Consider the following 26982-nt stretch of genomic DNA (forward strand, 5'->3'; position numbering starts at 1 on the left):
TGCTAAGATGGACCTTCAACATCAACTCTGAAATTGGTGTGATTTGCCTGGGAAAGCGGCAGCCATCGGCCAACTGGCCTTGACAAGACGAAGAGGGCAATGTATAGAAAGCATTTAATCACGGGTCACAAAAGCGTAGGGAGAAAACAGGCACATGGGCAGCTCCTGGGCTGCTGATGCTGCAGCATCACTTCCTGTTTTCTGCTCCAGGAGGTGGTCCTTTGCAAGGAGGAGAAAAGAGAGTAGAGGTAGCATGGCTGGGAAGGTGGGAGTTCATTGCCTCTCCCCTACTGCTTTTCTGGTGGAGAAAGAAGAGGAGGACACAAAGCGGACTGGGACCCAGAAGGAGGTTGCATCCTGACCTGTGGTTGATTAGACCAGTCACCATTTTTTAGGTTTAGGGTTTTCTTGATGTTTAAAGAGAAGAGGGAAGAATTGGGAGGAGGAAGACAAAGGAGACACAAACAAATGTTCTTATGCAGAACAGGGAATTTCAGGGGACTGAGCTTTTGTCATCCCTGACAAGCTCTTTCCTCTATACAGCTGTAAAATGAACAAAGGATATGTCCCTCTGTGTATCTGGTACCCCTAAAGAGAGAAGTCCCACCCTCTCAGCTGTTTTGCTCCTTTGTCTCTCCTCCCCTCCCCCTCCCCACCTTCCTGGTCTCCTCTTCCTTCCACACACACACCCACACACACACACCCATTGAATTCAAGATTGGAACCCCCTTGGGGCAGAGTTCTTTCTGGTAGGCTTAGCTTGCTTTGTAAAGCGGAGTGTGCAGATGACTCTGTTTTAAATCACAGATTGCAGCGCTAGAATGTGAACTCAAGAAAATTAACAACACTAGCAGCAGCAAACAAATAAACAGTAAAAACATGGCTCCCGTATTGCAGACTGCAGTTAAAGGTGAGTTTTGGGTCTGATAGGACTGAACTGAAACAGGTAAATAGATATGAAATGTGGAATACGTATGCCTGCTGCTTTCCCCTGCCCCAACATTTGTCAAGTTGGACTTTGAAATCATTCTCTTTGATCTAGGAAATATTCACGGGACTGAATTGGTAGAAGGAGTCCTATAAACCGCATGAGGCTTTTTTTTTTTCCAGTTCCGCAAATCATATTCAGCCACATCTTTCCCCCTTCTTGACAAGTCTTCAGAATCACATTCACACCCTCGGAAAAACTCTGACAAACTTTGACTGGCGCAAGATAATCGGCTTAATCCATATTTCACAATTTGTCATTTGCAGATTCTCGGCTAGGCATGAAGGCGGGCTCACTCACAAGTCGCCGTTTGAATCCTGAAGCAAGACACGCAGGAAGCACATGCAAGATACAGAGATTTACAAATTATGGATTCGCAATCAACTAAGAACCGAGTCCGGGAATGACAAGGAGACAGCTGGTTCTACGAATTGGTGAAATAAATGCTGTCAGCAAAGTCCTCCCTCTTCCCCTCCCCGCTAGTAGAACTCAAGCCGTTATGCGTCCTTTGAAGATAGGGAGAATCCATCATATTTGGGGTTATGTTGAGATGTTGTGATCGTAAGCCTGAATAAGTCATTTCATGTTCATGTACCAAGTGTTAACTTATATAGCATACACACTTGCTGAGGGAGAGCATGTCATTGGGTGCATGTAACCAGAGGCAGTTTTAGGGCAACACAACTAGTTGAGTTGCACTGGGTGCCACACTGCAAGGGACACATCAACAGTGCTATAGAACAAAGTGTGAGAGGCAGCGGGTGCCGAATTTTAGAATCACTCAGGGTGCCGCTGAAATTTGAGAGCCCTAAGTCCATCACTGGACGCGGGTGGCGCTGTGGGTTAAACCACAGAGCCTAGGACTTGCCGATCAGAAGGTTGGAGGTTCTAATCCCCGTGACAGGGTGAGCTCCCGTTGCTCAGTCCCTGCTCCTGCCAACCTAGAAGTTCAAAAGCACGTCAAAGTGCAAGTAGATAAATAGGTACCACTCCAGCGGGAAGGTAAACGGCGTTTCTGTGCGCTGCTCTGGTTCACCAGAAGCGGCTTAGTCATGCTGGCCACGTGACCTGGAAGCTGTACGCCGGCTCCCTCGGCCAATAAAGTGAGATGAGCGCCGCAACCCCAGAGTCGGTCACGACTGGACCTAATGGTCAGGGGTCCCTTTACCTTTACCTTTAAGTCCATCACTGATGCAACCATTTGGCAAGCTTCTGTCCTGCCAAATAGTGCAGAGAACTCCCCTACATTTCTACACCATTCCTAAAGTATTTATTATGTTTTTATTGTCCTGGTAGAACATCTGCTTTTCATGCAGAAGGGTATCAGATTCAATCTTCTCCATTTTCAGGTAGAGCTAGGCTGGAGATGTACCCAGTCTGAGCTTGAGGAACTGAATGACTGGCTCAGCATAAGGCAGGTTCCTATGATGCTCTCTCACTCTCTGGAGAGACAACGTGGTGTAGTGGTTAGAGTGTTGGGCTACGGCTTGGGAGAGCAGGGTTCGAATCCTCACTCTGCCATGGAGTTCACTGGATGACCTCACTCTCAGCATAATCTACGTCACAGTCCTGTTGTGAGGCTAAAGTGGAAAGAAGGGGAGTTATGTACATCAATCTGAGCTCCTTGGACAAAAGTTGGGGTATGGAATCATAGAGTTGTAAGGGACCCTGAGGATCATCTAGTCATGGGGATCAAACCTGCAGCCTTAGCATTACCAGCACCACGCTCTAACCAACTGAGCCATCCAGGCCATGTAATAAATAAGCAAGATAAATGTCAGACCATTATGGTCTCTGAAAGTGGCTCATGTTAGTTTTGGTTTGATTTTTCTATTTTAAAAAATGAGCACAGGCCTATCAGGGGGAGGTGTGATGTGGCAGCTAGACTGGTGACTGGGAGTGGCCACCAAGAACACAAAACTGACCTTTAAAGCCCTAAATGGCCTCAGCCCAGTATACCTGAAGGAGCATCTCCACCCCCATCACTCAGCCCAGACACTGAGGTCCAGCTCCAAGGGCCTTCTGGCGGTTCCCTCCCTGAGAGAAGTGAAGTTACAGGAAACCAGGCAGAGGGCCTTCTCGGTGATGGCACCCACTCTGTGGAATGCCCTCCCATCAGATGTCAAAGAAATAAACAACTGGCGTTTAGAAGACACCTGAAATCAGTCCTGTTTAGGGAAGTTTTTAATGACTGATGTTTTAATGTATTTTTAATCTTTTGTTGGACGCCGCCCAGAACGGCTGGGGAAACCCAGACAGATGGGCGGGGTATAAATAACAAATGATGATGATGATGAAACTCACCCCACCCAGTGCTTTCATCAGGAGTAACTAACCTGTGCCCCAGGAGATGTTATTGGCTTGCAGCACCTAAAATCCAGCTCAACAGGACCTCATTTGAGGTGGTGACCACAACTGAACACAGTATTCCAAGTGCGGACACCCCACAAATTTTGCATGACAGCATTATTATGTTGACAGTTTTAGTTCTGATACCTTTCCTAGTGATATCTAACATGGCATTTGATTTTTCACAACCGCTGTGCACTGGGTCGACTTGTTACTGAGCTACCTGCTTTTGGTTCTATACAAAGGTAAGATAAAGTGAACATTCCATCAACGAAAGGATTTCTCTTTCTGCAATGGAATGTTCTCCCCCCACTCAAAATGGTCGCCACCTGTATATAATACACTGCTACACACTGAAACATGGAAGCTAGGCTGCCTCTACATGTGATGATCAAAAGAGGGGACTGTCATTGTGAACGGTAGCCCAGTACTACATCTTCTCCCTTTCTTCTGCACATAAGAACATGAGAATAGCCTGGTGGATCCAGTCCAATGGTCCATCTAGTCCAGCATCCCATTCTCACAGTGGCTTCCCTGTGGGAAACCAGGGAGCAGGCCATGACCACAAGAGCCCTCTCCCTTCCCATGGTTTCCAACAACTGGTATTTGGAAACCAGTGTGGTGTAGTGGTTAAGAGCGGTAGACTCGTAATCTGGGGAACCAGGTTCGCGTCTCTGCTCCTCCACATGCAGCTGTTGGGTGACCTTAGGCTAGTCATGCTTCTTTGAAGTCTCTTGTACATTCCTGGTAAGTTCCCTTGAATCCCTCGTAAAAGAATAAAGACGCCACAATCTTATTCAAAGTCAGTAAAAGAAGTTTACTCACATCAGTTCACAGTTGGATTCCTGAAGCCAGACGTAGTTACAAATACGTACATGTGGATCTACCCCATAGGGGGGAATAATCCCAGTGCTTCTGCTAGCTGAAAGCTGATCATATGAATAAGGGAGTCAAAAAGAGAGAGGTTGCTGCGTGACTCGTCCTTTTGTTACCTGGACAGCTTAGGTTGTGCCCACCTTCTATCACGTGCAAAAGGAAGGATGCTCCAGCCAGGAGGAACAGGAAGTTTTCGACTGGCTGGACCAAACATTCCCTCGCATGTCTTCTCTAGCATTTCAAGGAATGTTGTACTTGACTGCCTGTCATGGATCACATCCCACATGATAGAAGCTTACGAAATTATGTCTGCATGGAGAAAGCAGATAAAAACAAAGTTTTTCCCTTCTCTCCAAACAATACAACTCACGGGCATCGAATGAATCTGGGTGTTGGAAAATTTAGGACATTTAAAAGAAAATATTTTTTCTTGCAGCACATAGTCAAACTATGGTACTGCCCAGGAGGCAGAGATGGCCACCTACCTGGATGGCTTTAAAAGAGGACAAATTCATGTGGGATGTGATACATAAGAAGCAGTCAAGTACAACATTCCTTGTTTTCCTAGAATGGACATGCAGGGGAATGTTTGGTTCAGCACATCGAAAACTTCCTGTTTCCTCCTGGGCTGGAACATCCTTCCTTTGCATGTGACTAGAGGTGGGTGTGACCTTACCTGTCCAGGTAACACAAAAGGACAGGACACACAGCTCTCTCTCTCTCTCTCTCTCTCTCTCTCTCTCTGACTCCATTCATCATTGGAGCAGCTTTTTAGCTAGAAATGCTCTGTTGCTTTCAGCCAACAGAGGACACTGGGATTATCTCCATATGGGATAGATCTACATATATATATCCGTAACTAAGTCTGCCTTCAGGGATCCAACAGTGAACTGATGATGTGAGTAAACTTCTTTCACTGACTTTAAATAAGATTGTGGCATGTTTATTCTTTTAAGAGGGATATAAGGGAACTTACCAGGAACCTAATAGTGAGAGGCTTACACAAGCCTGTAACCAACTATCCGCTATGTATGTAAAGGGGGAATGTAAACTCTGCTAAGTAAAGGAACTTGCCAACACAAGTTAGGAAGGATATTAATAAACAATATATCCTCTTCTGCCTCCCTGCTCATTCCCACACTTTGGGGCCAGGATACCTGAAAAACAACCTCACCTCTTTTATGTGCAACTGATTGCTGTGTTCTGCAGGAAAGGACCTGCGGCAGATGCATTCTATCAGGAGGTGTGTTCTGCACAACGTAGGAACCAGGCCTTCTGTTTTGTGGCACCTACCCTTTGAAATATTCCCCCACCCTACCCCAGTGCACAGAAACGGCGTTTACCTTCCCGCCAGAGTGGTACCTATTTATCTACTTGCACTGGTATGCTTTCGAACTGCTAGGGGGGCAGGAGCAGGGACTGAGCAACGGGAGCTCACCCCGTTGTGGGGATTTGAACCGCCGACCTTCTGATCGGCAAGCCCTAGGCTCTGTGGTTTAGATGGAGGTAAAACATGGAGCAGAGCCACCCCTGATGATTCAAGAGGCAAGAAAGGTCTTGCAAGAACAGGATACATTGAATTCCAGGGTTCCAGGGTTGGGTGGAGGGTTCTGCTAAGTAAACATGCATGAATCGGGCTGAATAAGCAAGCATTATATTAGGCTTCAGGTTCATTCTATTTATTTGTTTGTCTGTTTTTTTTATCACGCCTTTCTTCCCATAAGACTTCAAGGCGAACAACAAACGAAAACCGAATGAAAATAAAGCTAACAAATACAGGGGCAGCGGAACTTGAAATAGTAATAACATGCTACCCAGGCATACAATTTTAACATACAATTTCATTTTAACATGCATATTTTAAACAAGCGCTGATCAATTTGCGATCAGCTTTTTAGGTTTAATCGCTTTTAATCTTTGCTTTTATCAATATTTTTAAATATACTCTGCAAGCCACTTAAAGGTTATGGATGACTAAGTGGCCTGAAAATCCCATTCAATGAAAATAATAATCCAAAGGCGCTCCATAAAATAATCAAAACAGCTTCTGGCAGGATTGAATGATTTAACCAAAAGTCTTCCAAAAAGGCTTTGCAATGTGATGAAAAGCCAAACAAGAGGACAGTAACCTGGACTTAATTTGGGAACAGGATTTGATATCCTGCTTTATCACTATCCTATGGAAGTGAGAGCTGGACCATAAAGAAGGCTGATCGGTGAAGAATTGATGCTTTTGAATTATGGTGTTGGAGGAGACTCTTGAGAGTCCCATGGACTGCAAGAAGATCAAACCTCTCCATTCTGAAGGAAATCAGCCCTGAGTGCTCACTGGAAGGACAGATCCTGAAGCTGAGGCTCCAATACTTTGGCCACCTCATGAGAACAGAAGACTCCTTGGAAAAGACCCTGGTGTTGGGAAAGATGGAGGGCACAAGGAGAAGGGGACGACAGAGGATGAGATGGTTGGACAGTGTTCTCGAAGCTACAAACATGAGTCTGACCAAACTGCGGGAAGCAGTGGAAGACAGGAGTGCCTGGCGTGCTCTGGTCCATGGGGTCATGAAGAGTCGGACACGACTAAACAACAACAACAACAAAGGAGTCTCAAAGCGGCTAACATTCTCCTTTCCCTTCCTCCCCCACAGCAAACACTCTGTGAGGTGAATGAGGCTGAGAGACTTCAGAGAAGTGTGACTAGCCCAAGGTCACCCAACAGCTGCATGTGGAAGAGCGGGGGTGCAAACCCAGTTCACCAGATTATGAGTCCACTGCTCTTAACCACTACACCACACTTGTATGTACCTTTTTGGGCTGCTTGAGCCAATCAGAAGACATGCAGACCAATCCAAGTCACCTCAAAGGGGCATTTTGTTTCTGGAGCCAATGTCTAGTGGGCATTGGAACTTAAGAAGCACCCTGCTGGACCAGACCAAAGTCCCATTTACCGTAATCCTGCATTCTGCCCTCACATTTGCCGGCCAGATGCCTGTGAGAAGCCTGCAAGCAGGAACTGATTGCAGTGATATACAGAGAGAGAGAGAGAGAGAGAGAGAGAGAGAGAGAGAGAGAGAGAGAGAGAGAGAGATTGATTTTGCATGAAACCCTGTGGAAAGGCATCAGCAGTTCAGATTTGCCTACAAAGTAAATGCACAAAGTACATAAATGCATCAGTACTGATTATCTTCACGCAAGACTCTTTTCCACTAGCCACACTGCAGAGATGCGTTTAGCAGCAAATATGGCCTATGCACAACCGCAACATGTTCCATAATCTCCATCCTGCTTCTGTGCGTTTCTCTGTTTTGAAAAGCCCAGCCTGGGCTCCTCTGCGCTGCACAGTTTTGTCATTTATTTCCACAGGGCACCGTGGGAATTAACGCTGCGAGGGAAGGTTACTGGTCTCAGACAGGAAAATTGTCACAGTTCACTAAACTACAATTCCCAGGATCCCTTGCAGGAAGCCATGACTGTTAAGGTGACATAAAACAGAGGCAATCAAAATCTTGGCATGCCATATGTATGGAAACTGCAATAACTAGCCTGGAATGGTTTACTATGCTGCAAAATGTGCAGCTGTTTGAGAGAGAGATTTTAGATCTAAAGGAAATCTATTGCTGCTATTAATGCTGCAGATTCATAATTTAGCAAAATATCATGTGTCCAACTGGCAATGGGTTTTTGTGTTTATTAGCAGCCATTTCTGATACTTTGAATCACTATGAGCTTGTATTATTCATTGTTTGATGAATTTTGCTGGGGCTTTTCGCCCTATTTATATGAAACTGTGTTTTTGACATCATTAAGGAGGCTGTGACATTTGTTAATTTTTGATGTTAAGTTATTATTGTGAGCCACTCTGAGCTTAGCATTGTTGCTGGGAAAGTGGAATGCAAATATTAATTCCAGTCAAACAGGTTTTGTTCTGGTAAAGGTGATTCTGAAAGGCAACTTCATAGGCTTGGCGATCAAAAATCCTTACCGTATTTTTTGCTCTATAAGACTCGCTTTTTCCCTCCTAAAAAGTAAGGGGAAATGTGTGTGCATCTTATGGAGTGAATGCAGGCTGCGCAGCTATCACAGAAGCAAGAACAGCAAGAGGGATTGCTGCTTTCACTATGCAGCGATCCCTCTTGCTGTTCTGGCTTCTGAGATTCAGAATATTTTTTTTCTTGTTTTCCTCCTCCCAAAACTAGGTGCGTCTTGTGGTCTGGTGCGTCTTATAGAGCGAAAAATACTGTACTTTGTCTTGTCTCTCTTCCCCCTTTGCATGAAACAGGGTCAAAGGAAGGTAAGAAAAATGGATAGACAGTGAAAACTTCACCTTTGTTATATGAAACTATAATATACTAAGCCGGGCAATTATTATATTATTATATTATTACATTATATTTTTATTATATCCCTAGCTCACAGGACCAGTGGCCAGGGGTGATGGGAACTGTAGTTCAAAAACAGCTGGAGACCCAAGTTTGGGAAACCCTGGTCTAGTTCAATGTTGCCCACACTGACTGGCAGAAGCTTTCCAGGTTTTCAGGCCAGGCTGTTTCCTAGCCCTACCTGGCGATGCCAGGAGGTCAACCCTGAGACCTTCTGCGTGCCCAGCAGATGTTCCACCACTGAGCCACATTCTCCCAAACAGCATTTTCTGGCCTTGTTAGTCTGTGCTTTATCCCACCGCACCCCCAAACTGCAATTCCCAGCACCCTTTAAAATAACTACACTCCCCATGATTACTGGGGTAAGCTTATGTGCTTTAAATGTTTAATATGGGCATGGCTTGCCTTATGTCTTTCTTTTCCTCCCTCCCTGTGGTACCTGCCCACTTCCAAATCCCAACAAAGTTAAGTATTTTTTACAAATTCCAGTCTCTCTTCCCTCCAACTCCCCAGTTAAAAACAATGTGACTTGAAAATATGTTTTAACAAATTGGCCCAGTCATACTATTAGGCTGTAAGCTCCTGGAGGCAGAGACCTCTCTTCTTCTTCTTCTTCTTCTTCTTCTTCTTCTTCTTCTTCTTCTTCTCCTCCTCCTCCTCCTCCTCCTCCTTCTCCTTTCCTCCTCCTCCTCCTCCATCTCCATAAATTGTCAGGTGCACCTGCCTAGGCTTCCAATTTGCTCCCCACAAACCAGTTCATTATAGTCCAGTGTGTTCAAAATGAATTCAGCTTGCTTTATCATTGGAGGCCACCTTGAGCCGCACAGGAACTGCTAAAATAAGGAAACAACCAAGCGTCTTTCTAACAACCCAATCTCTCGCCACCCGAATGAGCTGCTCCTGCTCAGAAGCTGTTGTGCTGAATATCTTGCTGCTTTCAGTGGCAGAGCATAGGCTTTTCATGCAGAAGACCCCGGGTTAAGTCCCCAGCACCTCCAGGGTGGTGCTGGGAGAGAACCCTACCTGAAACAATGGAGTGCTGCTGCCAGCCAGTGTAGGTAGACCAATGGGCTGACTCAGCAGAAGGCCGCTTTCAATGTCCCCAATGCAACATAAAAGCAAAGGCATCACCTTGCCAACAAAGGTCCGTATAGTTAAAGCTATGGTTTTCCCAGTAGTGATATATGGAAGTAAGAGCTGGACCATAAAGAAGGCTGATTGCTGAAGAACTGATGCTTTGGAATTATGGTGCTGGAGGAGACTCTTGAAAGTCCCATGGCCTGCAAGAAGATCAAATCTATCCATTCTGAAGGAAATCAGCCCTGAGTGCTCACTGGAAGGACAGATCCTGAAGCTGAGGCTCCAATACTTTGGCCACTTCATGAGAAGAGAAGACTTCCTGGAAAAGACCCTGGTGCTGGGAAAGATGGAGGACACAAGGAGAAGGGGACGACAGAGGACGAGATGAGTTTGACCAAGCTGCGGGAGGCAGTGGAAGACAGGAGTGCCTGGCGTGCTCTGGTCCATGGGGTCACGAGGAGTCGGACACAACTAAACGACTAAACAACAACAACAACAATGCAAGATGATACAATGTGCCTCTTTTTTTTTGCTCTTCCCCAGCACCAATGATCAGCGGCCAAATGTGCCTTGCAGTGTTGGCTGCAGACATGAAGCAAACCAGAGTGGCCGGAGTTCTGCCCAGCAGACCTGCTGCCCTTTCCAAGCCTCTGGACAAACTGACATCTTGCTTTACCCCCTCCTCCGCCACTGCCATCTTAAAAGCATGCTTCAGTATGGGGTGGGGACAAATCATGGCATTGTTTAACATTGTTTTTATCGCTGTCAATATCAATATGATCTCAGGTGCCCATTTTCTTGCCTGGTCTAAGCGAGTCCCCAGCAAAACTCTCTATTGCGCCAGTGTTTACTCGCTCTGGGGAAATGCGCCTCAATGTGGCCAGAGAAAGCCCAAAATAGCATCCCCACAAACCCAAAGGGAAGCGCCCACACTTGCAATCAGAGGGCTGAGCATAAATGGAAATTTCCTTGACCATTCCTAGGGGCAAAGTAACCCCTCCTCCATCTTCTTCTAACTTGTGGGGTGGCAATTCCAAGGACCTTAAGAGCTGCGGAACATCCCACAATGCGCCAAAAAACATCACTGGGTGCTGACAGCCCAAAGCAGGGCAGCGAAAACCCCATTTCGGTCCTTGCTGTCCTGAGAAACGACTAAAATGGCATAGAATGACATTATGTATCCATTATCTAGTTCACAAAAGGGAAAGAAGGTGGTGGGTGGGTGGATTGGGGAAATCATTATTCCTTCCTGCTAATAAAGGTGCATTTTGGGGGGAATTATTTTTATTTCCTTGTTCGCACCCAGGATTCTCTCGGGGCAGGAGAAACTGGGGGTCGGAGCCCCAACCGGGGCGATGCGCCCTGGAGGCGATGGTGTCTCCTTGCGATTCTGCATACATTCAGGAGCCGGTGGGAAGTGTGTGGGGCTGAGGGGGGGGGGTGAGAGAGAGAGAGAGAAGCGGCAGTGGGGGTTTGCTGCGGTGAGGGGTGTGTGGAGGCGGGGGGGCGGGAGGAGAAGGCATTCTTCTGCTCGGCGAATGTTTGAGAAAGAGCTGGTGAGCTGGTGGCTATTGTGTGCTCGTAAGACAGGGAGGTGAGGAGGAGAGGGGGGAGGGGGGCTTCGAGACCCCCCTCCCCCCTCCCCTTGGTGTGGATTTGCTGGCCAAAGACCGTTAGGAGCGGGCAGAATGAATGCCATTGAATGGGGGATGCGTTTCAAAGGGCCCCACCTCCTTTCTTAAGGGGCTGAGGGGCCGGAATCTCAGAAGTACCTTGGGAAAAGCTCACAGCGTCCCCTCATTTTACAACCTAGAGAAAGACTCTGAGAAATCAGAGGAGGAAAGGGGGGCGCACAGAGGTAGACTGGGGGCTGTCGAAGGTGAGTGATGATGGGGAGGGAGACATTGGTATTTATTTTTATTGCAGATCTGCACACCATGTTTTTTATTTTATTTTATTTTTTAATAATAATAATAATAATAATAATAATAATAATAATAATAATAATAATAATATCAGCTCTTAAGGAGGCCAAGAAGAAGAAAAGGACAAGAAGACCAGAGAAGATTGCAGCCCCTTTGTAAGTCCAACCAGAAAGCGGGTTTTGTCCTCGTTTTTCAAATTCCACGTGGATTTTATTTTCTCTCTCTCTCCCTCTCCCCCCAATCTAGATTTTTTTGGGGACATTGCAACAAAAGATCCACCTGCGTTTACGGAGCGCCTGTTTGTGTGCGCCTCGATAAGAATGTGATGCGGGAATGTTTTATAAAATATACAGGACGTGTGTGTGTGTGTGTGTGTGTGTGTGTGTGTGTGTGTGTGAGAGAGAGAGAGAGAGAGAGAGAGAGAGAGAGAGAGAGAGAGAGAATCTATAATATGTGGTCTGACTCTGACAACATGTGCCCGTTTGCGAATATATCATTTTGTCCCCTCCCTTTCTCTCCGATGTGTGATGTTTGTGTGTACGCACCTTCTTACTATATAGATAGTATCTTCCCAGTTATAAATCAGTGGGAAGCACTTAGGGGGGAATAAGCGATGGAGGTGCCGAAATCGGTAGCCCGAATAAGATTGTAGATGCGGAGAGGAGAAATTTGTTGAGTATCGCTCAGATCAGCAAAATGAACGATGGGTTTTGCTTTTAGAAAGAAGTCTGGCTTTCTTGGTCAATTGCATAGAGAGGTTTTGGTGTGTTTCTTATTTTAAATTTTTACCGAGGTGCGTGTGGGGGTGTTGCGTTTGGCGTAGGTGCCGAACCGGCAGGTTTTTAAGGATAATCGTTTGCTTGGTGGATTTTCTGGTCTTACGGACTGGGGAATGGGGTGGTGGGGTGGTCCCCCCCTTTAAAGCGCTCCCCCCCCCCCCTTTGCGGGTGTATTGGAAGGTCTGGAGAAGGAAGGAGCGAAATTCGCACGTTTACGATCTCTTTGTCTGAGAAACAGTAGGTGGTGGTCTGGGGGGAGGGGAAGGAAAGAAAGGAAGGAAGGAAGAAAAGGTCTTCGAATCAATTGGCTCCTCTGATCATTAAGAGAAAGAAAATGGACACATTTGGGAGCATTATTTAAAGAAATGCAATTGGCCTTAAAGCGGAGAGGGTGAAAATGCCAACAGAGAAATGTTCAGCGAAATGGATCAGATATAACTACACCTCCATTGCAAAAGAAAAGAAGAGGCGCTTTAAAAGGTCGATTGTAAACAATCAAATCCTGGGACTGAACAATAAAATAAAACGAAACGGTATTCAGATGGCCCATGGAGATCAGCGCTCCGCGCACAAACCTTTCGATTTTCCTTCTCCGGCTTTTTCAAAACCCCAAAGTTGTTATTTGTCTTCTCCCTACCTCCCTGGGCCCTTCTCTTGGTCTGGTCCCACAGAGATAGGGAGGAACAACTCCCACCTTTCTTTTCAAGGCCACGAGGCTGAACAATTAAATGCAAAATTGCTAGGACGAGCCGCGATGGTGATTTCAATGACAGGTGGACTTTAATCCGCATCCCACCCCCCTCGCGCGCGCGCGCCGCAATGCACACTCAGCCGAGTAGAAACACGGCCTAGATCTCTCACCGCCACCTTTAATTGCCCCGATCCGCAGCCCGCTTAAGCCGGAGACGCTGGAAATGCAGGCCAAACAATTCTCATTCATGGTACTGAACGCATTGGCTCTGCGGTTGTAGGCTAGCAGTTCCTGGTGTCTGTAAGCTTAACTGTGTTGCAAATCGTTTCGTTTGCTTTTTTTTAGTTAATTGCTTTTCAGTGTACTTGCTTGCTTGCTTGCTTGCTTGCTTGCTTGCTTGTTTGTTTGTATTGTGGTGCCTTTTCCGTTCCCTCAGTCAACTTTGCTAGACTTTAAATGGGACTTAGCAGATCGGTTTTTACTGAGGACTAGCAACTGTACAAGGCGCCTTTAAAAGCCCAATTGACTTCACTGAGGGAGCCCACGCTTTAACGTGGCGACATCTGCTGCTGCTTGCCACATGCGACTCACCCACCGGCGCCTGTCAAGTGGGGCGCTTAGCAGAGCAATTTCAGCGCGAGAGCGGGCGGCTCTCTGCCCCGAAGAACATGCAATCAATAAAGAGGAAGGACAATGGCAGGGCGCCCGGAGAGAAGGCAAGGGGCCTTGAGATCGCTGTGTGGATAATATGCACCCGCGGATAATAAAAAACCACTACCCCTTTTCCTTTTTAACGTTCCGCTCCGCAGTGAAAAGCCACGGCCTTTCGAAGGATTTCAAATAATAGAATTGTAGCGTTAGGAGGGACCCAATGGGTAATCTAGCCCAAACCCCATTGCTGGGATTTTTTATATTCCAGGAAGGAAGGAAGGAAGGAAGGAAGGAAGGAAGGAAGGAAGGAAGGAAGGAAGGAAGGAAGGAAGGAAGGAAGGAAGGAAGGAAGGAAGGAAGGAAGGACGTTGATCTTACAGATACTTTTGATTTATGGGGGAAGGGGGATCTAAGGGGCAGCTTAAAGAAAAGAAAAGACTGAGAAGCGGGTGGGGGCGAGGGGAGCAGAAGGGAGGGAGGCGGAGGAGGCAGCAAAACTGAGCCTACACGGAGGTGGGTGCAAGTGTGACCAGGGAAGGCGAGCGCGGGTTGCATCAATACCATGGACAGCGAAGCTGCGCGCCGCCGCCGCCGAAGCGAGAAGCCAGGCCCGTTGGCTGCTGTAGCTGAGGCGCTTCAGCACCGTTTGGACCGCACAGCTGCATGGCCACCGTCCACCGCACCCCACCCCGTCTAACTTTGCTGGGTCAGGCAGAGAACGGCGAGGCAGGGGGGGGGGGCACAAGGGCCCGGAGAGAAAAGGGGACCCGGGTGGCAAGAGGAGTGAGCTGGGTTTGGGTGACTGGTGCTCGGTGTTTTGTTTTTGTTTTGTTTTGTTTGGGGGGGGCTTGGGGGGGTTGCCCACCAGAGGGAATGGGGTTTCACTCTCCCCCCAAAATAATCACTGGCCCTATGCTACTACTCCCTCCAAAAAAAATGTCCTCCTTTTCCACATTTTGGTGCCTTTAAAAAAGGGAAACTGGGGGAGGAGAGATTTAAAGAATACAAGAGATTCGGCAGCCTCTTCGTAGAAATTCAGCCTTTGAACTCTTCAAATGTGAAAGATTGGAGGCGTTTCGAAGGCCTAGCTGGATGACAGGAACTAGGAAGACCAGCTAGCCAAAGTTGTATATTATTATTATTATTATTATTATTATTATTATTATTATTATTATTATTATTATTATTATTATTTCAATTGGGGAGGTTTACTCCGGAGTCAGTCCTCTTCAATGAGGCTCCCTCCTCAGCAATGACACTCGCGCGTTTTTGTTTTTTTTAAACAAACTTTGCGTCTTTTCCCAGTGGGATCAGCGCTTCCACTGTGGCTGGAACCGTGGCTTCCAGAGATCCGTTTCTCTTTATTGTTATTTTCCTAAAGTGCCATCTCGGGGACATGGCACAAGCCGGAAACGCTTTGGGACTTTTCCTTCCGCTTCTCCCCAGCTGGGATGTGACTCTACTTGTGCTGGGAAGGAAAGATGCAGCCCGGACCCAACGCAGCTGAAGGATGGGGAGTGGATGCCGGGTAAACGATGCGCTTTCGGCTCCGCCGGCCACAGCCTTGTAGCTGGAGGGAGGCTAAAGCAGTTTACGAGGCGTCCGAGCCTCCCTCGTCCTTGACTGCGCAGGAGGCAGGAGGAGAGAGGAACTGAGAGAATGGAAACTGCATTCGCTACCCGAGAGCGCGCAACGTTGGCTGGGCTCTCCTCTTCCTATCGCCCCCTCCCCAATATTTCAAGCAATATTTTTTGTGTGTAAAAATACAGGGCCACCCTTTGCTTTCGCCCACACAGTTGGGCTTAGATGCACACATACAAAAGGGGGGGGGGAATAGCTTCTGTTTATCTCCCCCCCCCCTTACTCACGCCCTACACACCTTGAAGGCTGAGATTTCTCGCGGATGGTGCTGCAAGTATCTGCAGCCCTCAACAGATCTGCTGCTGCTTTGCAAACCCGGATTATGATTTTGTTTTTTTTCTTATTTCCCCCTTTTATTTCTCCCCACCCGCCAGTTCTCTCGCAATTTTTCAAAACGGGGGAAATATTGGGACTGGGGCGGCTTTGCTGCGCCTTAACAGGCTTGTGGATCGGTCTGGGTGAGGATACGGCCCCGCCTCGCCACCAGCAACCGCAGAATGGTTTTATGATCTATTCCAAGGGCGGAATAGAAGAAGAATCCGTCCGTTTGTTTGGCCCCTGGCGTCTTTGAGTGCCACGTTCAGAACAAAAATTGGTTACATCCCAGTGCTTTTCAGGGAGGGAGAGCCCTTCCTATTTGCAAACCTCCCCCCTCCCCCACGTCGCCGCCTTTAAATATATATATATATTTCTTCTTATCTTGAAAATATAGTCATGAATGACAAAACACCCCAAAATCTTGCCTTGAAACAATGGAACCAGTGGAAGGTTTTGTGTGTGTGTTCAGAGCTGGCTTTTGCAGTAGTACGGTGTATTCGTGTGTACACTATCTTCCGTCTCTACAGCTATAAATATCGAAAAATCAGGAGCCTCTGGCGTTTTGCAATTGCGTGGTGTGCGTATACATGAGAATGGTTTTTTTTAAAAAAATACTCTTCCCTGATAGTTATGCTTCTTAATAATATAATATTATTTATTCTATCTTTGGTTGGAAAGACGGGTGTCAGGGACACTTTTAAATATATATACACACAGAGATGAGAGAGACCCAGTGTTTTGGAACCAGACGGCAGAAGGTTGGTTTAGCTTACCTAGGGAAGGGGCTATTGCGAGTTCAGGGAAGAGAAAAAGCAGAATGACAGGGACTGAGTGGGTTTTAGATGCTGGGCGCGGTGGGGTCGGGCGCAGGCATAGCATCTCATGCAAGTGGAAGGTTATGTAACCCGGAGGCCGTCGATCTTCCCCCGCGCGCTTGCGTGAGCTGGGATCCCTGCTCCTTCCTTCACACTGGGCAAAGGCCGGTCAAAGCCCTCGTCGATGGGGCCTAATCCAGCATAGACCTTCCATTCTGCGCCGTTCTCTGTGCCCAGGCTGCCCTGGTAATCATCCTTCGCAGGGACCTGCATCTCAGTCGACGCCCAGGTGATCCCGCGGGTGACAGCGCTTCGCTTGGCTAGGATCGTGGCCATTCCTAACCCCCCTCCTCCCGAAAAAAAAGATCCTGCGTGAGGATCGTATCCAGCCTGACGTAAGGACTGAAGGCAAGCAGATAGGCATTCAGGTCTTGCTCAAACCTCTCCCAATAGTGGTGGTGGGGGGGGGGACACCCTTCTTTGGGGCAGGATCCAGACCTCCGGCATTTATGCGCCAATTTCCCCATCTCCGCGTGCAATCTTAATGTATGCGTGTGTGTGTGTGTTATTTTACGCAAGCTTAAGGCCCTTTATGCGCATCGTAGTACTTCTTCCGAGCAAACGCACAGGGGATCGGGCCGGAAGAGAACGTGTGTATGTGTGCTGCTGAGAGACAGAATGTGAGACGATGAAATCAGAATGTATACCGTGCCCATCTCTCTCTCTCCGCGCGTGACCGAGAAAGCGAAATGATCCCTCGCTCCCAAACCCTAAATGCGAGCGATGAAGGGGATCTTTTATGTCGCAGATCAGGGACCCCATTCCCCAAACCCGAGGCAGGATTTTTCTCCCTTGCGGGATTTCTTTCTGTCCTCGGATTCTCTCCGCCTTGTTTCCATGACTTCTCCCTTTCTCCCTTCCTTCCTTCCTTCCTTCCTTCCTTCCTTCCTTCCTTCCTTCCTTCCTTCCTTCCAGGTGTGTGTTCGTGGGGAGGAGGGGGTGTTTTTTGGGGGGAGGGCTGGAAGCCGGAAGGAGGGCGAGGCTGGCTGGCTTTCCAATGATTTGGGATCTGTTTCTCAAATGATATGCACGTCAACTAGCTGGGGAGGGCCGAGGGGGGGCCGTGAGTGGAGGCGAGCGCGCGGGTGGGTGGGTGAGATTTGCGGGTGTCTTCTGAGGTAAGGAAAAGGACTATGGGTTAGACCGCTCTCCTTTTCCGCCCTCCTCCTTCTTTGCTCTGCCTCTCCTCTTCTCCCTCTTTTTGAGCGGGGGGGGGGGGAGGGAGGATGTCTTTGGGTTATTTCTGACTACCAGTGGCCCTCTTCAATTTCCAACCCGGCCCGTAGGCCCTTTGCAGGATGCCTCCATACTCTTAAGAGCCGCCCTCCCCTAGGCAACCCCAGCTTTGCAACAGAGAGTGGGGGGAGGTGATCAGGGTCCTGCCTAAATCTGCAACCCCTTCCGCGAGCCTTTTATGTCTCAGTAACCTCCCACCCACCCGCCTCTACCATGCAAAATGATAATATTTTTTATTTTTTAAAAAATCACCTTGGAGATGTGAACCCCAAGCCCATCCCTCCTCACTCCCCAAATCCTGCAGAGGCCCAGCCACCCGGCCAACCTCCAAACTCGCCCTCCCCCCCCCCCCGATCTCCCTCTCCCTCCCCCCCTCCCGCAGTTTCAAGGGCATCTTTGCTGATGAGGATTTGGCTAATGGAAGCGAACTTCTGTCCTGGCCATGACGTCATTGCGTCCCAATGTAATCCTCTTGCGCTGAACCTCAATCAGCAGATGCGCTCCGGAGCTTGGGATGGATGGAGAGAGAGAGCGAGGGAGGGAGAGAAAGAGAGAAAGGAAGAAGAGGAAGAAGAAGAGAGGAAGAAGGTCTCACCCTTTAGCTTGGACCAGCACAAGCCAGCCAGGACTAGAGAGGACCCACCGCCTCCCTCTCTCTCCCCAAGCCCTCCTTTGCTAGCCTAGGAAGATCTAAGAGGGGGAGGCGTGGAGAGAGAAAGGGCGTCTTTTGAAAAAGAGCGCTGGAGGACGGAAAGGAGGAAAGAGAAAAGAGAGGCGGAGGAGGGCGGCGGCGGCGCGTAGGAAGCCTGTTCGCTCCTCGTTGCAAAGCGGATCAGCCGGCAAAGGAATCTGGTTTTTGCCGTTTTTTAAAAAAAAAATAATCTTTATATTCTTGCAATTTTGGCGTTTCTCCATGCGTCCTCCGACAAGAGCCGCTTTCTTCGTTCAAAGAGAGAAAAATAGCACCTGATTACTTTTTAAAAAATAAAAATAGCTAAATGAACTCTCCAAAAGAGGTCTTTTCGACAGATTTTTTTTTTTTTTGCAGTATTTTTTGTTTGATTTTGGTGGGCTTTAAAAACAAAACAGAACCTCAGAGATGCGTTTAACGTAATTCTCTGGGCGCGAGAGAGAAATACAATGATGCGCGCGCCCAGGCGCTGGACCAGAGGCGCGTTTTGTGGGTCCCGGAGATGCTTCGGTCGGAATGGGCTTTCCAAGAAAAAAGAAAAAAACCAGCCCGCGCTGAATCGGCTAACGCCGAGGCTGGGGGCTGGGGGCTGACGGCGAAAGGACATGGCGCCCCCCCCCCTCACCATCGGAAGATCAACGCCTTTAATTTGAGTCCTGTTAGTATATCGGTTGCAAATGTTGTGGGGGAGGGAGGTGAGGGGCGTTGGGGAAGCGGGTGAGGGGGAGCAGTCAAATTTATTTGGCACGAATTCGGATTCTTTTTTCTAACATCTCCCCCCCCCCCCCCGCGCGCGTATTGCAAATTGTAAGACTGAGTGCAGCCGTCCTTTCTTATCCAAATTAGCAGATGGACGGCGGTGGGGGTGGGGCGATAATCTGAAAAATCAAAGCTGCTGCTTCTTTTTTAGAGAAACAAAACAAAAAAAATCCCCAAACGCTTTGCCTCAAAACTTTTGACATTTTCTCCTTGAGTCTGTCTGCCCCACCTGAGCTGCTCAGGGTAGATTTCCACCTCGTTGTCTCCCACCTTTCTGGATCCTGGGGGCAAGTCACTCCATTGCATATAAGGATTTTTAAAAATATATATTTATTTCTAATATTCTTTTTTAATTTTTTTAAGTCGCTTCTTTCTGTTAGATTCCGTTTTATGGCTTTTCGGGAAAGAGCAAGTGTTATTCGGGATTTTATTCGGCGCATGGGGCAGGCTTTTAACCGTCGAGGCAAAGGCTTGGTCGATTTCTGCAATCGTTGAGTGTCCTGTGATGAGATGGATGGCGCGCTTGCTGATCGGGGCGTCAGGCGAAGTTGTCTGGCGTTGCAGCTCCTCTGCGGCCTTCTTTGAGTTGCTCGGGGAGCGCTTAGATAAAGTCCCATCTTCTCTTCCTATCTCCCCCACTCCTTAAATCTTAAACCTTCCTGACTGTGCGATTGGGACTCATCTAAAGCCGTTTGCTGCATTCTGGAGCAGATTGTTTCGGGGTGCCCTTGGCTGCTGTTTATAATGTTTTATTTTCTTGTGGGGGTGGGGGAAAACAATATATATATATAAAATTTCCCCAGTGCAGTGTTAAACACCCTGCGTGTGATTGTGCGCGTGGGTGCGTTTGCCACGCTCCATTTTCCTAGGTTCGCTCTCTAAGCTAAGCAGCAATTTCTGAGAGCTTTGCGCTCCTTTTAAAATATTACAACAGGCTCGTTGCAAAATTTCACGATGGGGTTCGTGGAGGCTTCCTTGGGATGGGAGAGAGAGGGGGAATGTGTGCAGGGCACTCTGGACTGGAGAGGATTTGGGAAAGGTGGAGAAGAGGAAGACGTGCGCGCAAAAGTGCGCGCGCTGGGCAATGATGCGCGTACCCGCGCGTGTTTCGGAGACCTCTGCGCTTCCCCCACCCCCCACGCGCTTTTGCTTATTGTGGGATAAGGTGAGCAATGCATCCACCTCGCTCTGCGTATCTTTGATTTATTCGGTTGGATACCCTGCTTAAGCACACGCCGTCACTGCAACCTGCGCAGGAGGGAGGCTGGCTTGTGTGGTTTCCTCGGCCTGAGCAGGGACGAATACAGAGAGGAGGGATGTGTCGCTGTTATGACCCTGAGCTGTGTTGTCCAGAGTGCGTTGTGTGTGTGTGTGTGTGGATATGGGCGCGTGCAAAGAAGGTTATTTGTCCTTTCTCTGCATTAAGACAGACTCTCTCTCTCTCTCTCTCTCTCTCTCTCTCTCTGTGTGTGTGTGTGTGTGTGTGTGCCCGCGTGCGTGCCCGCGTAAAAACTAGGTGTTTCTGCGGAACAGCAAGAAAGTGGTTCGTTGTATGACTGCATGTGTGACAGAGCTGGGGTTACGCGTGCGCACTGCGTGTGTTATGAGTGTGCACTGACATGCGTGTGCTAAAGGGACTATCTCTATGTTTAAAATGAAGTGAGGACATCTTATGCGAGTACGCGCGCGTTGCAGTCTCGGTGCAAGGTTGCGCCTGCTTTTGGGAAACGGTAGGGGGCGCCAGCGTGCAGGACCCGGTGGCTTCGGATGCGCTTCTTATGGAAGTCTGCATGGCCGCGTTGTGTTAGGTGTGTTGGTTGGTGGCGGGGAGGGCAGCAGAGGGACCAGGCTTGCTGTCCCTATCCTAATTACGCCCTTGACTTTATTCAACTCGCCCCCACCTTGCTTGGCTTTGTCCCTCCCCTCCCAAGGTCTCCCCCCACGCCCCCTCACTCCCGGGCCCTTCTCTGCGTGTTCACAGCGGACCTTGATTTAATGTCCATACAATTAAGGCACGCGGTGAATGCCAAGAGCAGGGTCCCCGTGACATCCCAGCTGAGATCGGGGGGCGCCACTACGAACCCCTGCCTCTTGCCCCCACCCCAACCCTAATGTCCCTCTTTTTTTGCAAACCCCCGACTGCAACGGGGAGAGCAGCTGGGGTCTCCCCAGAACTAGAGGGAGCGCCGCAACCACGACAAGGGCAGAAGAGGAGAAAGGCTGAGCCGAAAGAGCCCCCCCTACCCCGCACTCCCCACCCCACCCCGCACCCAGAGAGCCCCCCTTGGGCCGGGGACACCGAATATAAGGTCAGGCTGCTATGCCGGCAGATTCCAGCAGGGGTCGCCTTTTACACCTTCCCACCCACCTCTTCCAATTCTACCATCAAAAAGCACCAAAGTACAGTGGTACCTCGGGTTATAGACTCTGCTAACCCAGAAATATTACCTCGGGTTAAGAACTTTGCTTCAGGATGAGAACAGAAATCGTGCTCTGGTGCCACGGCAGCAGCAAGAGGCCCCATTAGCTAAAGTGGTGCTTCAGGTTAAGAACAGTTTCAGGTTAAGAACGAACCTCCAGAACGAATTAAGTACTTAACCCGAGGTACTACTGTACAGGCTCCCAGTGGCCTGTCACAGCCTAAAACGACCTTCCCAGACCCTGGGGATGTTGGTGGAACTCCAACTCCCATCAGCCCCAGCCAGCATGGCAAATGGTCAGGGATTATGGGTACCGTAGGCCGCCAGAACTGGAGGGCTCCACGTTCTGGGATAGATGACCCAGAGCCACCCTGGCTTGTAGCTGCGAATATTCTCCATCAAATATCCATCCATTCATTTGATTCTAGGATCCATCCATCTACAGGCCATTTCTCCTTCCTTCTGTTGCATTGAGGCAAGGTGTCTTAGGGGCAAATCGTGTGTGTGTGTGTGTGTGTGTGTGTGTGTGTGTGTGTGTGACCTGTTTTAGCTTGACTTGGTCTCCAAATGCATCCTTATAACAGAACATTTTCCCCCTTCCTTCGGCTTCAATGGGTATTTCCAGAAGCGCTTCTTTAAATTTTGGCAAAATAAACTGATGGTCTCCGACTAAATCATATCAATGGAAACTGGCAGACTTAAGACAGCCAAGGCCATGATATTATTGAGTCTGCCTTTCATATGATTCTGTTGAATAACATCTAAGTATTCCCCGCCCAAAGGACAGCTAAATTAGATGACACTAGAACAACTTTGAAATACCAAAAAGATGCATTCTTATTCATTTATTTACATTATTAATGGAAATCTATAATTATTCCCTTAAAAGTTTATTGTTTATTGCTCTTATGCAGCTTTAATTCATGGTGGCTTGTCTTGTACGGGATTATCGCTATTTTTAAGGCTGTTGGTTTTTCTTTTGTGCAAAGATTGGTTATGAACAGAATTACTCTTCTGATTCCTCCCCCCCCCCCCTAGTACATATTTCAATGCTATTGGAAAAAACCCAACCCCAAATAAATAAAGGCTGCTGGTTAAAGACTTATAACGTTTTAATTCTCATCTGTTGTTGTTGTTTTTCTCACAGGTGGTTTAGATGGATTTACTGACATCTTGTTCTGATCACTTGCAATTAACTCAGATTTATTTTGATCGCAGGAGTGTGCTTGCCTCCAACTGTCCTTATTGCTTTGAGGCACCCGCTCCGCTGCCGAGATTTCTGTTTTCTTTCCGCGTCACACAACCGGCTTACAAAGTATACAGAGGGGTGTAGCCAATGCTAGCCCTACTCCAAGGAGACCCACTTAAATAAATGAACAAGACTGACTTAGGCCCATCTGTTCCAGTAGGTCTACTCTTGAGTAAAGCTTAGCTGGGTACAACCCATATATTTTAAAACCAGGGTACATGCTATGTGTGTATCTATGTACTTGTATTGCAATGTATTTCTGTGTACCCCAAAACTATGGGGCAGTTTAAAGACCCGCAGATACAACCCAACACAGAGTTAAGCCTGGTCTTAAATCCACTAGCTTGAATCCAGGCTTACCAGTGAGTAGATTTCCTGAAATCGGTGGGACTTAAAGTTAGTCATATTCAGTACACTGCGGCTGCTGCAAGCATCACTAAATCTGGATCTGGCCCATTCAAATCAACATATTTTTTGTTTGGTTTTGTTTTTTGCAGTGTAATCCTACGCACACTTACCTGCCAGTAAGCACCATTGAACCTAGTAGGGTTCAATGGTGTAAAATATCTGAGTAAACATATATAGGGTTGAGCTGCAAATGTGCTTAGCCCGGCACCAAGCCGTCCTTTTGTGTCATCTCCGAAACAGATGGTTACAGAACAATGCGCAATGCTTGGGCAAGATGCTGAGATCTGAGATGCAGGAATACATTACGCAGGGCTCCTCAAACCAGAACGGCAAATCTTCAAGACTGGATTACTGCAATGCGCCGCTTGGGGGGCCTTCCTTTGCGTTTGATCCGGAAGCTGCAGTCGGGGCAGAATGCTGCAGCACGATTGCTGACGGGAGTGAGGCCTTGTCGGCATAGAATGCCTGTGGCCCACAGATTGGCCTTGGTTGCCGATTTGCTACCAGGTCAATTTTGACATGTTACCGTTAGCCTTTAACAACTCGGGGCCAGTTTGCCTAGGAGATCACTTTGCCACATGCCCACACAGCCACTTCAGTCAGTGGAATTGGCAGCACTATAGGTGCCAAGCCATTTCATGTTTGTAAGAACTCGATCGTTCAGTGAACTTTGGAACTCCCTGTCTATAGAGATCCAGCAGACACTTATTCTTTTCGGAGCCTGCTAAAAACATTCCCGTTCAGACAAGCCGACTCTGGTGCTTAGAAACTCGAGGTCATTTTAATCTGTTTCAGTATTTTAACTTTTGCAGACTTGCGATTTCTCTCTCAAGTTTATTGTTTTCTCTTTTCGTAACCACTTTGAGGGTTTTTACAAGCAAGCGGTGTATACGTTTTATGAGATAAATGAACAATAAATAAATATTCAATATGGGGGTGGGGGAGAGGAGAGAGCCCTCCTTTCAGTTGGTGCAAATGATTACTTGTTGAAATTTGCTGGTAGGGGCCGGGTGTGAGGAGGGCAACTGGTTTAAATAGTCTGGGTTAGAAAAATTCAAGGTCCGGGTGGATGTCAGTGGATGTCAACGGTGGAACCTTCTTGAAGAGGTGCAGTGCATCTCTGAGTGCCCCAGGCTGGGAGCAAACAGCTTTCCATCCCAGAAGGATGGGCAGAATGTGGAGTCATTGGCTTGGCCTCATCCAACAAGCCCGTTCCTATGCTGTTTCATGTGGTTAATGTCTCTGCCCATCCCACCCCCCACCGCCCTCCCTGTTCAGGCAAACTAATTTTTCCTGAAGTTAAATTAAAATGTCAGAGCCACTAATTAATGATATCAAACTGCTATACTGATTTATTTTTATTTTATTTTCCAAGGGGGAAGGAAGCAGCCTTCGAAGTTTGTGGTCCTCTCCTGCGTCAAATATCGCCACCTGCTGGCTCCATTGCTGGTAGGGCATGGGCTGGCTTTTGCCTTCCAAAATTGGAGGGTTTTGCAGATAAAAATTCACGCTTAAGGTTCCACAGGCCTCTTGGGAAGATTCACATTATGTGGGGGCCTTGTCCTGTCCATGGTGTCATTTTGTCCCCCTTTGGCGGATTGATTTACCGTATTTTTTGCTCTATAAGACTCACTTTTTCCTTCCTAGAAAGTAAGGGGAAATGTGTGTGCGTCTTATGGAGCGAATGCAGGCTGCGCAGCTATCCCAGAAGCCAGAACAGCAAGAGGGATTGCTGCTTTCGCTGCGCAGCGATCCCTCTTGCTGTTCTGGCTTCTGAGATTCAGAATATTTTTTTTCTTGTTTTCCTCCTCCAAAAACTAGGTGCGTCTTGTGGTCTCGTGCATCTTATAGAGCGAAAAATGCAGTGATTATTTGAGAAAGAAAGAAAGAAAGAAAGAAAGAAAGAAAGAAAGACCACAATGGTTTTCCTCCATTCAGTTCAGGCCACAGATTTAAACAGGACACCCTGCATTTTTTTTCATATCCAGTACTGTACATCAGCTTGATTATTTGTACCAATAAGCAAAGAAATCCAAATGATACATTGCTAGTTTTGACTCACTGTGAGATTCAGAGAGCAAATGTAGCATAGCTGCTGGATTGTCATATTAGGATCTAAGGTACCAGGGTTCAACTTCACACTTAGCCATGAAACTCACTGCCTCTCAGCCCAACCTACCTCACAGGGTTGTTGTGACAATAGAAATGGAGACCCGTGTATGCCATCTTGAGCTCGCCGGGATAGGAATGTAATAAGAAATAAGTACATAAAATTCAGAACTCTGCAGATGCTCCGTTGTGCATCTGGAGCTCCTATCTGTGCAGAGTCCGCATTCACTTCAATAGACGGTGCAATGCGGCATGGGTCTTCGACAGCTCTACCTTCCATTGAGATGCATGGGGGAGCCTTTAACACACCAGCAGAACTCTGAATTCAAGCCAAGAGAATACAGTGCAGCAAAATATAACTCTGCGAACTCCCATTGAAATCAATGGGTCTTTATTAACAGCGCAAGACCATTCTGTGTTGGTTACCAAAGGGACTTAGTTACCGCTGCCTTTTGCTGGATTAGGTTCTGGAAAACAGCAGCGCTAGCTGGAGTAGCATAAAATAATGCCATATATGTGGTTTCTGGCTCAATCCAGCAGCTGGAATGGGGGGTTGCATGCATATCACCCCAACATGGACCAGCTGTTCAGGAAGAGGAAGCTGAACTTGCATTCAGATGTTACCTGTGTCCCTTTTCTCTAAACTTTAGAGTCTACAGAGATGTTCAGGGCTCTTGCCAATGATTGGTTTGGGGACTCTCTCTCTCTCTCTCTCTGTGTGTGTGTGTGTGTATTGCAGTCCATAGACCCACAAACCAGTTTCAAAACAAGATACAGTTAAGACAACCAAACAACAGGCAAAAGAGAACGAGGTAGTCATTTTGTTAAGTCTAGAGCGTGACGGTCTTTGTTTCTTGCGACCTCCGAAAGAAACTTTGCCACGGTCAGTGCAATATCATTTGACCTATCCTCCAGAAGGTATTTAATATGGGAGGCTTCAGTTTTTCCCGGCAAATTTGCTAGTAAAGGTTTGATCAGTTGATCTCTTGCTTGCTTGCTCATATTGAAAAAATAATAATGAACAAATTCCTATGCCCCACAAATAACCCAGAGATGCACTTTAAATAAAAGGACACATTCTACTCATGTAAAAACACGCTGATTCCCGGACTGTCCGCGGGCAGGATTTAGAAGGCGATTGGGCCGGATCCAGCCCCCAGGCCTTAGTTTGCCTACCCATGATTTAGAACTTCCGATGGAAATACATTTAATCTAGCTGGAAAATAAACGTCGATAGGTGGGTATGGAGAAATTCCTAAGATATGAGGCTAACTTTCTATGTGTATGCTGTATAGCTTTCCCCAGCTGCTATATGCGCAGCCATCTTGCCTGGGGCCAATGTGTGCAGGATCAGAGCGTGCTTCTTACCCATCCAAATATGTGACGAATGCAAAGCAATGTATTGCACTATCCTTGTGCAGGACACCTGGGAACACCTGTCCAGAAGTGTGCGCACTGAAGGTTGCTACTAAAACAGACGTCAAGTGCTTTCGCATAATAGGCTCAATCCTGATAAACCAGCACATGCACACTAAGTTGAAAAATCCTATCACAGTTTTTT

At 47.6% G+C, this 26982-nt stretch overlaps 1 long non-coding RNA gene across 2 annotated transcripts; it reads left to right on the forward strand.

Annotated features, from left to right (window-relative positions):
- The first annotated feature begins 11382 nt into the window (after positions 1-11382).
- LOC114599740 (uncharacterized) lies at positions 11383-25226 on the forward strand. 2 transcript variants are annotated; one of them, XR_003707368.2, is made up of 2 exons: positions 11383-11548; positions 22803-25226. It is a non-coding gene; the product is annotated as an uncharacterized LOC114599740 (long non-coding RNA). The 2 variants fall into 2 exon arrangements; XR_013393039.1 differs by lacking the exon at positions 22803-25226 and adding an exon at positions 11697-12102.
- Positions 25227-26982: the final 1756 nt, after the last annotated feature.

Source organism: Podarcis muralis, chromosome 5 (assembly GCF_964188315.1).
Source record: "Podarcis muralis chromosome 5, rPodMur119.hap1.1, whole genome shotgun sequence".
Lineage (NCBI taxonomy): Eukaryota > Metazoa > Chordata > Lepidosauria > Squamata > Lacertidae > Podarcis > Podarcis muralis.